We start from the raw sequence: 13,440 nt of genomic DNA, 5'->3' as shown, positions 1-13,440 counted from the left end.
TATTCATACAACACCCAGATTGAGGACACGACCTGTGATCTTGAAGCGACTAGGCAAGAGCCGAAGGAAGGCTTTTCTGACTTTGTCACTCGATGGAGGGCTAAGGCCTCCATAATGACCACTCGCCCACTTGAGAAGGATCAGATAAGGATGGTTGTGCGCAACCTCCAACCTAAGCTGATACAGAAAATGATCGTCTTGCCCCTCCCTACATTTGCGGACTTACACGAGATTGGGGTACAGATTGAGGATGCTATGAAGCAAGGTCTGATTGACCACGAGGGAGAGCAGCCCAAGAGGGCATTTACCCGCAGTTCGAATGCAGCTACCAGCAGTAGTGCAGCCGCCAGAACTTCTGATGTGGGCATGGTCACCACCACCACCCCAAAAACAGCCACACATTTCATCGGTACATCCAGAACCACCTCTCAACCAGCAAACTATCCACCCCAAGGCAAGAGGGTTTTTAACCCACTTTATATGCCTTTGTCTAAAGCTCTAGGGGTCCTCCTCAGAAAAGGACATCTAAAACCATTAGAACAACGACCTTTACCCGATCCTCTCCCTCCAAAGCATGACCCGACTAAATACTGTGCATTCCATCAACAACAAGGTCACGACACCAACTTTTGCTTTCGACTACGTCATGAGATTCAAGATCTCATTGACAACAAGGTGATTGCACCTCCCGACAAACCAAATGTCACCACCAAACCACTCCCACCACGTAACCAAGCTCCTCCACCTAAACACATCAACCTGATCCAAACCGCAGCCATTCCATGTGACCCAAGCATATACTTCACACCCTCCCACCTACTTAAGCCTGGGGTGTTCATCCCAGATAGCACAGACTTGTGCATACTGAGCACCTCCCTAACCCAACCCAAGCCAGTGGTGTTGACTGTTGAAGACAGAACTGGGATGACTTTGGAGGAAATGGGAGTATTGATTCAGACCCTGAGGGATCTCCGAGATTTACCAAGGGAGCATACAACCTGAGTAGTTATATTATATCATCGGATCAGGTCAAGCAGAGAGTGGAGTTGCCAACTGGGGCATAAATCAGTGTGGTCCGGGAGGATGGACCTGGTCAGGGGCTAGCTGACCTAGCAGAGTTGGAAGAGGACATTGCAAATCTGCATTTCCTTGAAGAGCAGGACTCAGGGGATGTAAACATCAGCTGGTTTGACTTGGATGAATCGACAAAAAATATGGGGTGGCTCAGTGACCAGCCAGATGTTGTTGAAGAATCTCAGCCAGTACAGGGACCGTCAAAAACAGGAACATCAGCAGTGGCCGAAATTGCCAAGAATCAGGAAGCATCGCCAGAGAGCACCGGTGCGAATAATTTTTCTCGGGATCCGGGCAGTTTGAGTACAGTAGACACTGAACAGAAGGTTGCATTAAAGTATCTTAAGCAAGAAAAGATCGAGGATCTTGAGAGGGCTAGGAAGACCAAAGCCCCTACGGGGACGGAATGTGCCGCGAGCACAGAAACAGTTACAACGGAGCCAGACACTTATCTGTCGGTTGCCGACGGGATGTGGTGGGAAGACGATGACTTGCGTGTTGCCTACACCAACGAGGACTAGGGGCAGAACCGAACAAACGACACCTGGTATGTTAAGGAGGTTGACCATATGACCAAGAGTGGGCGGTACTTCAAGCCCCCACACTTAGATGAGCCGGAGGCGTCCGGGAAGGACAAAGAAGCAGAGAGGCAGAAAGAAAAATTGCTGGAGCAGGAGGCTGTACTGAAACAGCTTAAGAAAATTCAAATAGACATCTCTATCTGGAGATTGCTTATGGCCTTGAGGGTTCACAGACAGGCCGTCCTTACAGCCATGGCCAAGCTTTCAATCGATACAACTCCGGAGCAGTTGGTAGGGCTGGTTTTCCCGGGAGGAGCTTCCCTGACCTTGACCTTCACCGACAAAGAACTACCACCCAAGGGCTCAGATCATAACAAACCACTCTACATCTCTGTGGAGTGTAGAGAGAAGTGGATACCGATGGTTTTGGTCAACACAGGGTCTGCAATCAAGGTATGTCCGTCGAGAACGGCATATGCTATCAGGTTGAAGCTTGCAGATTTCATGCCTACGGCTCAGGTGATTCGGGCCTATGATAATACCAGCCAAGAGGTGATGGGGACCGTGCGAATTAAGACTCAGGTTGGCTCAGGGCAACAGGACATTGAGTTTCATGTCTTGGATGTTCCCGCAACCTTCAATCTATTCATTGGGCGGCCGTGGCTGCACCAGGTGAAAGCCGTCTCTTCCACCTTACACCAAATGCTAAAATACCCCCACAGGAAAGGGGTGTTAATCGTTTTTGGAAATTCTTCGACACATCTGCCGCCAGAGGTTTCTACACCAGTTCTGGAGATTGAGCACGGCGTGGAGGATGTGTTTTTGTCAAGATTTACCCCAGCTGAGGCTCGGGTTGTATAGGATATGCTAGCTGTGGATAAGGGGCTGTACGTCAGTGCACAATCTGTCAATCTCATGAACAAGCTTCAACACATGCCCGGAATGGGATTGGGGCGAAGTGACCGGGAGGGCATCACAGCATCGGCCATAGTGCCACATAACCCATATACCTTTGGCTTAGGTTATCTGCCTACCAAAGAGAATTGGGCGAGGAAAGGAAGAGAAATGGCCGGAAGAGCCATGGCAAAGCAAGCCGGGAAGCACTATGAGCTGGTGCATCAACCTATCCAGGGGACCCTGAACGGGCGCTTTGTCCGGGAGGGAGAAGATTTCCCGTTCTGCGGCTTTTCGGAGCCATGGCTAAATGCAGAGAGGCGGCGCTTGCCCAACTTCGAAATCCTTTTTGATCTTCAGTTGTTCGGGGATGAAGTTGTCAAAGAGCAGATAGACCCACCAGCTGAGGCTGAGTAGTGCAAGGAAGAAGAGTTCGAGAGCACAGAAATGGAGAAAGGGGTACTGCTGGCTTGTCTCTTCTCAGATCCTCAGATCGTACTGGAGTGCTTGGGAGATAACTTCTCAGTTTCCATGATCGGGGATGAAGTGGCTGTGTGCCCATCTTCAGGTATTCTCGATGCATCCATCGCACCCTTCCTCGTTTGGCAATACGAGAAGGGCTTTTCATCGAACAGTTCTGGGTCAGGTAGTGAACTGGAATCTGATTTCACAGAGTCTGTGGAGTCGGAATCAGATTCCAACTCTTCTAAGTCTGGGTCGGGTATTCTTGGGGGTGATAACCCGGATACCACTGTCCTGTCCAGGTCATTTTTTTCATTTTCCTTTGAGTCTGTTGTAACGGAAGGATCGGACGGACTGGATGTGATTAATGAGAATGGTACGGCTGTGGCTTCTGAGTACTTTTCTGTGCCTTTAATTTATTGCATTAATCAAGACTTTCAATTTTTTGATGAAAACAACGAGGAAGAAATTCCTCCGGTTTTAAAATATTTTCTTGATCAAGAGCAGGAGAGGTTTGTAAAACCTTTGGTTGATGAAATCACCACAATTAATGTGGGTACTGACAAGGACCCGCAGCAGGTCCAGATCGGGTCCACGTTGTCTTCGGAGGAGCGCGAGCGCTTATTCGCGTTATTAAAAGATTTCAAAGATGTTTTTGCGTGGTCCTACGAAGACATGCCTGGAATCGATCCTGAGATTGTAAAGTAGCAGATCCTTCTTGACCCAGAGGCCCGACCTGTTAAGTAGAAGCTTCAAAGGATCCGCCCAGACTGGGCTCTAAAAATCAAAGAAGAGGTCACCAAGTAGATCGACGCAGGGTTCATGTTAGTATCTGAGTACCTAACTTGGTTGGCCAATATAGTTCCGGTGCCGAAGAAAGACGGTAGAATTCAGGTATGTGTGGACTTCAAGGATTTGAACAAAGCCAGTCCGAAGGACGACTTTCCTCTGCCGCATATCGACGAATTAGTGGACTTCACTGCTAGGCATGTGTTGCTCTCGTTCATGGATGGGTTTTCTGGCTACAATCAGATTTTGATGGCACGCGAAGATAGGTAGAAGACTGCTTTCACCACCCCGTGGAGAACCTATTGTTATAGGGTGATGCCGTTTGGGTTGAAGAATGCTGGGGCTACATATCAATGGGTTGCGACCGCGATTTTGCACGATATGATCCATAAAGAGGTTGAGGTGTACGTGGACGACTTGATTGTCAAGTCCAAGGAAAGAGAGGGCCACTACACCGCCTTGCAGAAATTCTTCGAAGAGATCCGAGAGTATCAGTTGTGGCTGAACCCTCAAAAATGTACATTTGGTGTTCCAGCAGGGAAAATGCTGGGGTTCTTGATCACACAAAGGGGTATCGAGGTCGATCCTTCCAAAATCAAGGCCATCTTAGAAATGCCACCACCAATGACTGAAAAGGAGGTGCGAGACTTTTTGGGTAAAGTGCAATTCATAAGATGGTTTATTGCAAAATTAACCTTGACTTGTGAACCATTGTTTGGTCTTCTAATGAAAGGAAAGAAGTTCCAATGGGATGACTGATGCCAAGTTGCTTTTGACCAGATCAAGCAATATTTACAGAACCCACCTGTGCTGTTACCGCCTGAGCCGGGGAAACCGTTGATTCTGTACCTGTCAGTGACTGAAACGACAATGGGCTGCATGCTTACACAAGAGTCTGAGGACAAAGTGGAGAAGTCTATCTACTACCTGAGCAAGAAAATGCTGGATTACGAGACCCGCTACACTCCGCAGGAGAAGGCATGTCTGGCCTTGGTATGGGCTACCAAGAAGTTGAGGCATTACCTGTTAGCTCACTCTGTAATACTGGTTTTGAGATTAGATCCCATCAAATATCTCTTCGAGAAATCGGCACTTACGAGTAGGCTAGCTCGTTGGTTGCTTCTCCTTTTCGAATTTGATCTGAAGTACATGACGCGCAAGTCAGTAAAAGGGAGAGCGGTAGTTGAGTTCCTAGCCGACCACCCAGTTGAAGGGGATGAAGCAGTTGAATATCTGTTCCTAGACGAGGCCATTCTGCATATTAAAGAAGAAACCTGGACTATGTACTTTGACGGAGCGTCAAACCAATACGGGTATGGGATATGGGTGTTGCTGATAGCACCCGACAATTCCCGCATACCCTTAGCATTCAAACTCCAGTTCAAAGTGTCGAACAATGAGGCAGAGTATGAGGCATGTATTGCTAGACTGGAAGCTGCCCTAGAACTAGGGGCAAAATGGTTAGATGTAATCGAGGACTCGAACCTTGTTGTATCTCAAGCTAAAGGAGATTGGAAAGTTAAAGAAAAAAAGATGATAATCTATCACCAGACCTTGGACGTTCTGATTCCTCGGTTTGAAAAACTGAACTTCACTCATCTATTAAGAGAGAACAACAAGTTTGCCTATTCATTAGCAACTCTATCTTCTATGATAGACATCCCTTTTGGAGTCCGGATGCGTCCGATCATCATTGAACAGAAATTCGTGCCGGCCTATAAGCTGATTGCTGCCATAGACGAGGTATAAGATCAAAACCCCTGGTATTACGACATCTGAAACTTCTTGGAAAAGGAGGCGTATCCACCAGGGGCAAATGCCAAAGATAAGAGGGCAATTCAAAGAATGGCTGCTCAATTCATCGTCTGCGGGGGTAAACTATACAAGAGGGGTCATCTCGGGATGCATAAGCTATGCGTTAATGCTGAAGAATCCAAGCGTCTGATGGAGGCCATCCATGGAGGCCATCCATGGAGGAGAGTGCGGAGTGCACATGAGCAGGGTGATGCTAACCCGAAAGATCCTTAAACAAGGTTATTACTGGTCAACCATGGAGCAGGATTGTATTGGCTTTGTCCGGCGATGCCAAAAATGCCAGATCCATGCAAACTGCATGAACATTCCTTCATCGAAGCTATACAACATGACTTTGCCATGGCCATTTTCAGTTTGGGGGATTGATGTGATTGGGGCTGTCACTCCGATGGGGTCCAACGAACATGAGTATATTCTGGTAACGATAGACTACTTTACGAAGTGGGTTAAGGCCCAATCTTACTCGGTGTTGAAGGCGTCACATGTTGCTAAGTTCATCAAGAACAACATTATCTGTCGCTATGGGGTCCCGAATGAGATTATTTCAGATAATGGTTCCCACTTCAAGAATGAGGTGATCGACTTGTTGGAGAAATACAACATGGCTTTCCATAAGTCATCAACATATCGGCCGCAAACCAACGGAGCTGTTGAGGCTGCAAACAAGAACATCAAACACATTTTGCAGAAGATGGTAGAAACCTACAGGGACTAGCCAGATAAAGCTGCCATTTGCTCTTTGGGGCTACCGGACTTCAATTCGAACTTCTACTGTGGCAACTTCGTATTCCTTGGTTTATGGGATGGAGGCTATTCTGCCTATCGAAGTTAAGGTTTCGTCATTACGGGTATTGGCTGAGTGTCAGATAGCTGAGACAGATTGGCAGCAAAGCAGGTTCGAAGAACTCATGCTCTTTGATGAAAGAAGGTTGAAAGCACTGTATCACGTCCAGGGTTATCAACGAAGAATTGTCAAGGCTTTCAACAAGAAGGTTAAGTCCAGGAATTTGAAAGAGGGGGACCTAGTGCTCAAAGACAACCGAGCTCCCATCCACGACCCTAGAGGCAAGTTCAGACCCAATTGGACTGGCCCTTACATCATCAAGTCTATCTGGTCGGGTGGAGCTGTCGTTCTAATGGACCTAGATGGCCTTAAGTTCTCCTAGCCAATCAACATGGACAAGTTGAAGAAATACTATCCCTGAGTGGCTCACTAGGCCGAAAACCTGAAAGGGCAACCTAGGCAAACGTTAGAGCACAAAAAATTTGAAATAATAAAAATTGAGCTCGCAAGGTTGAAAACCCAGAAAGGGCGGCTTTGGAAAAAGTTAGAGCGCAAAAGGAGAGTGTTAATACCTGGGTGTACCTTAACCGAACTATGTAAGGCTTGATTCTCATCTTTGGGATACGTAGGCAACTTCATTCTGAAGTCCAGCCACAAACACTTCCAAATCAACTTTGTCCATGTGATCATGTTGGTCATCTTTGCCTATTCTGCATTCAAGAGCTCTGTTGTGATCTCCAATGCAGTGCTATTCAAACTAGGGGCAACTTTCTAGTTGTTGGATCCGGGGTTGTACATCTCAGTGATAGATCTCAGGCGTGTCCAGTTTTGATCCATATCGAAAACGGCTTTGAAAAGTTTTAATAAATGTTGATTTTGCTCAAATTAATCTTTTTACGACTTAGACCATTTTTGGACCAAACGAAAAATTTTCAGTACCCACAACCTTCAATTACATTGATTTCAGTACAGAGTTCTCCTACTCTTGAATACAAATTGAAGTTATTTTTTATTACATTCATAAAGAAAACTTGAAAGTACTGATAAAGTAATAAACTCAGGGCATGGATAAGTCAGGTGTTCCTGCGCCCCCTCCCAGAGCTTGTGGAAGCCTCTGATGCCAAAGTAAGCCAGGTATGAACCTCTTCATCGAGCCAAGTTATGCACTCGTCAGAGAGGGTGCAACTGAAAGTGGAAGCGGGGGCCAGAAGCTCTCTTGTCCTCCATGATGTGGCATACCAAGCTAACTGCGCGCCTCAGACTGGAAATGCAGTAGGGTACTCTATCCCCTCTTCTGGACAAGTCTGATCATGCCCAAATTGGCGCCGGAATCAAAATGGAAAGTAAAAGACACAGTGTGTCAGGCCAATCAGCTGAATGCCCGGCTGGCGAGACATGCTGTAACTCATCGCCGGAAGATTAAGCCATAGGCAACGCCAAGCAATGTTGATAGCGGACAGACTGCACATCCATTCGCACCACCATCCCTCATCTAGGGCATCAACTAGTCGTCGCCAGAAGAAATAGCTGCATGCTGAATATGCCGGGCATGAGTCCACTACTTTCAACTTATCTATCAACCATATCTGGGGAGGGATGAAAAATGAGAGATTAAGGAATAGAGAGGTGCACGTGGAGAGAAAAGTGAGAAAGGGTTTTGAGAGAAAAACAGAGCCTGAGGGTCCACTGATGTGAGAAATACACATGTGACAAGGGTGGGAAACATTACTTGCAGTAGTAGTGGACTCCCCGCGAACCTAGTCGACTCTCGGTGATGAAAAGCATCCAGACCCATCAGTGTCTCAGCTAGTGTCATGGCAATGCAGCCCTTACCCTCTTTTAAACCTTGGGCAATCTCAATGAAATGGACGCTAGACCCACCGGAGCCTGGGGCAAAAAGAAATGATACAACATGCACAAGCAAAGTGCATGTCGCCAAAAACCTTACCAGTGATGATCGCCGCGGTCACCGACATTAGAAAACCGATGAATCAAGTTGGGGATGTCCAATTCTCTGTCGCAAATCAAGGACCGAGCGTCATGCAAAGTAAGCCCACACATCCATTCTAAGGCTTGGATGTGGCCGAAGTAGAATTGGGGTAAGATGTCTTCATCGCGCTGAGATTCCATCAAAGCCTGGAAATCTTCGAAAGTAGGACACATCTCTTGTCCGCCAAAGCTAGAAACATAGGTTACCGAATTCCAACACCTAGCGGCGGCATGAAGGAATGGAAAACGCAGCGGGGTGCGGCTCAGCGTGAATAGTGCATTTATTCCGAAGCCCCGAAAATTCAGCTTTTTTGAACCATCCAAGTTAGCAATCCAATTTGTGAGATTTTGGACAAGAAATGCCTCAATTTGGTGCAAAAACTGAGTTAAAATGAGGGAACCACGAAGCTGGAACCTTTACAGGAGATAAGGCTTTGAGTGGAGGACAGATGGCCAAAATCTGGAGGTCCCCAGCCTCACTGGTCGACCGGCCACTTTAACTGGCCGGCCGGCCCCTTTAACTGGCCAATACATCCATTAAGTGGCCAATAGCCACTGTAGGTGGCCGACAGCCACTCCTCCTCTCCAGCAAGTAGCCTCTGGTCCTTCTAAAGTGGTCGAAGTGCTGGAATTTGTGTCTTGTTTTGTTTCAGATGCGTTCTATTGTTCGGTTTTACTCGTGTTGTTGAATTCGCTTCATTATCAAGTTGTTTAGTTTTGTTTATCGAGTTGTCGCTCTTTGATTATCGAGTTGTTGCTCTTAGCTTATCGAGTTGTTGTAATTTGTTTATTGAATTGTTCTTTAAGTTGTGTTGTTTTGTTTGTTGTGTTGGTTCACTACCTGACTTGGCAATACACGAATGTTCAATTTCCATCAATCTCACTTTTGTGCAAAATGGTGCGATGAGATGCTTAGAATACAATGCACCACTTTTTGACCAAAAAGCTGTTTTTATTTCATCATGGTTTCTCTTTACAAAAGTACAAAGTTTTGAACAAAATAAAACTGCCTAAGGCTGTACAATGTGCTAATACCAAAGCAAAAAAAGAAATAAAGCAGAAACATCTACATCGGTGCTGGCTATCTCAAACTCGAGAGGCCCTCTTCGCCCTCTTCCCCGGCCGAGCGGGCTCTGGAGCACTGTCGCCATCGGCACCGCTATCTGAACTGGAGCTGCCTCTGCTCCCACCTTCAGAACCTGAGCCGATACCGTCACCTCCGCCCTCGGATGACTCTAACTGAGGACTCGCAGGCTCCTCCTCCTCACTAGACTCGTCACCATATCTGACAAGCGCCCGACGTCTCTCTCGGCCGCATGCCGAAATCCCGTTCCCTGCCACTGGAGGAGACTCAGATGGCCCGGACTATAGGGGTGTCACCTGAAAAGGCAGTTTGAATATATCAGCCAGAGTATGTATATCAGAATGCAAGTGTGGTGCATGTAGTGAGTACAAGCAGATATAGTATGTGAATGCGATGCGTCCAATGTGATCTATGCATACAGTGAATCAGTGCAGTGAAGTGTTCAGTTTCGGTATATCAGCAAAAGTATGGCAATGGATGAAAAACTGAAAGTTTACCTGGATCCCGTGGGAGCTAAGCATGGTCTCTCTCCTCAAGATCATGCTCTCAAAAGAGGCCATCACCCTGAGAAGCGCCTCGACATACTCTGTGGAAGGCTACAGGTACAAGTTTAAATCATCAGTGAATGAATGTCTAAGTATCTGAGTGATAAATGAAAGTTGTAATGCATACCGGTGCTAAGTCAAAATCCCTGGCATATCGATGATCTGGCAATGGGGCTCAAGCGGGATCTAATAAGGCATTTCATACTGCCAACCTGTCAGCTCTATCGAAGGATCTGGCCATCCAGCACACTGCCTAGTAGGTGGCATCCCCCTAGCCCTACCTCTCGATGCTCTGGCCCTGCTCGTCGAGGGGATGTCTGCAGCTCAGGCACTACTCGACGAGGGAATGTCATTAGCTCTCCTCACAGGGACACGAACACCCGTCAATGGGGGCATCAGATATGTATGGAGGTATGTCGTGTACTCCCCCTCCTCGAGGAAAAGAACTGTGTCAACACCCTGTATGAGGTCGTTAACCTCCCGAGGGGAGAGACTCTCTGTGGTGCGCATGTCTGACGGAGGAGATGACCTGGCACATAGCTCATGTATAACCAGACTTTGCTCGTTTTAGCACACAGCTCACAACAGAGAATTCTGTTGAGTTGGCACACAGCTTGTTCTGAACACTTAGTCTATAACACAGCATTCCGTTTGCATTTTGAACACACAGCTCAAGCACTTGAATTTCTGAACACGCAGCTCATGCTTTTGGTTGTGAACACGCAGCCCACATTTTTGAAATCTGAACACGCAGCTCAAACTTTTTGTCATGAACACGCAGCCCACATTTTTGAAATCTGAACACACAGCTCAAACTTTTGTCGTGAACACGCAGCCCACATTTTTTTGAAAGTTGAACACGCAGCCCAAACTTTTTGTCATGAACACGCAGCCCAAACTCTTGTCATGAACACGTAGCCCAAACTCTTAATGGTGAACACACAGCCCACAGTTTTTGAAAGTTGAACACGCAGCCCAAACTCTTGATGGTGAACACACAGCCCACAGTTTTTGAAAGTTGAACACGCAGGCCAAACTCTTGATGGTGAACACACAGCCCACAGTTTTTGAAAGTTGAACACGCAACCCAAACTTCTTGATGGTGAACACACAGCCCACAGTTTTTGAAAGTTGAACACGAAGCCCAAACTCTTGATGGTGAACACACAGCCCACAGTTTTTTAAAGTTGAACACGCAGCCTAAACTTTTTGTAATCTGAACACACAGCTCAAACTTTTCACTTCTGAACACGTAGCTCATACTGAGCCCACAGTCTGTTTACTTCATTTGCCCGCAGCTCATATTGAACACACAATTCATTTACTTCATTTCTGAACACACAGCTCATACTGAACACGCAGTCCATTTTACTTCTGAACACGCAGCTCATACATTTCATTTGCAAACTGAATACATCTGTTAATTCTGAATATAGGTATCTTCTCGTTCTGCACGAGGCTATGGCTCGATTATCGCTAGGAAGTGGTATGTGGAGCTCCCAGAGACCGTTCGTCATATGGTTGACGAGGTAGGGTTTGGACCCTTTTGCGTGGGGCTATCACGTTACCCGGCGAGCAGGACCTTGATGGGAGCACTTGTGGAGACATGGTGGGACACCACCAACTCGTTCCACTTTTCGGCTACCGGGGATATGACGATGACCCCTTGCCATGCTGATTGGCCTTGATGTGGCCGGCCGACCGGTCCCCTACTACGCAGGCATGGGCGAGTGGGAGGCAGCTTGGATTCATCTGCTGGGAGCCCGCCCCCCGATTGACAGATCTTCGGGTAGAGTCAGGTACACTTGGTTTCCTGTGCAGTAAGGGGGACTATGCGCGAGACTCTCGAGGAGATAGAGCAGTATGCGCCCCGTTGTCGTTGATACGTCATTGCCGAAGTTTGAGACAGCTTCAGGTTGGCTGAGCTCGATTACAATTCGCCCCAGTAGCGGGGGTTCTTGCGGCATGAAATTCCCAACATACGATGCAGTTGGTGGCGGGGCTGACATTCCATAGGCTAGATCAGCCACGGATCTCTGGAGGTCACCAATCATTCCCATTAACTCAAACGTGGTGGGTTCACGAGCTTGAAACAACTGGGGCGTCCAGATCGGGTGCGTGATAGGCAACCTAGGTGGATGTGGTATTTCAACATTGGTCTCCTCCTGTAAGATGATTCCTTGGTCCAAGGCGGCTGCCATAACCACAATTTCCTCTGAATTTTGTGTCACCATAAGTTTGCTGAACTGAACGGAGATGATGTAACTGATGATTGACGAAGTAGGTGAACCGGTAACAAAGGAGAACGCTAGCTGCTCCAAGCTGAATCTCTGAACTGAAAGAGAAAGTAGGCAACATCTCAGCCCAATTTTACTAGAACAAACATAAGTATAGCTGAATAACTGCACTCGACCACTGATCACTGTTCCCCAAAATTACTGCCCCAAATCTGAATCTGATACCCGCAGATATAACTGATTCTCAAAACACTGATGCCCGTAGGCTTGGTACCCAGACTTGCAAACTGATATGTGCATTCTTGTGGAGGTCAACTCAAAAAGCATATAACAAGCAAGTGAGAGCCAAAACGCCCCTATGTTGGGGTAGGGTTTCCCTGTCCTATTGTCAGGAGCTAGGGTTTCACTACGCACACCGCGGTTTCAAACAACCTATAATCGAGTAAGCAACCTGTCCTAGTTTGGAATAGTCACTATGGATTCTGAATATGCACTAGGTCGAATGGTCAAAAAGGGTGCCCCGGTAAAAATCAGGGTTTGTGTTCCCATCGTGGCAGAGCCCGTAACCGGTCAGCCTTATGGAACGCTTCTCAAAGTGAGCCTTCGGCAAACCATTCAAGAATAGCAGATGGCAAACACGGTGTCCTAGGCGCACCAATGCAAATGCAATGCAAAGAAACACATAAGTGTAATCAAAACAAAATATCATGAGTTCGAGTTAAGTTCTCTAAATCCCTAGCAGAGTCGCCAGAAACTGTGGACGCGCCCTCGTGGGCTTATGCTTTTCCACAGTTCAGACTCAAATGTCACAGTTCTTAATCTGATCTCGCAATGTGCAATGCAAGACTGATAAATCACCAAAGAGTCCAAATCCGGCAAATCGTTTTAAAAAACAGATTTTTAAGAAAGAAGTGCCAAACAGGAACTGCTTTACCAGATACAGAGTCGCCACCTAAATATTTATTTTGGGGGAATTTAGGAAACCCTGACTCGTTGCCTAAGGCCACGTGTCCGTCATCACCAAAGTTGCCTCGGCTCGGGAAGTTGGGTACGATTGGGGAAGGTCAGCTATGAGCACCCCGCTCATCCGATCAAAGATCGGCCTCTACTAACCATGATATCGAGTTTTGAAAACATTATGTGCTCTTATTCTGGTTATTAGCCTAGAATTACTATGTATGCGCACAGCACACAAGTATAGACTAGATCGCCTAATTTGGAACAAAGCATCGCATATCCGTTTTGT

Source organism: Camellia sinensis, chromosome 9 (assembly GCF_055761805.1).
Source record: "Camellia sinensis isolate YWXY chromosome 9, ASM5576180v1, whole genome shotgun sequence".
In the NCBI taxonomy this organism is placed as follows: Eukaryota; Viridiplantae; Streptophyta; class Magnoliopsida; order Ericales; family Theaceae; genus Camellia; species Camellia sinensis.
The sequence above is the reverse complement of the archived record's forward strand: the minus strand, read 5'-3'. Positions refer to the sequence as shown.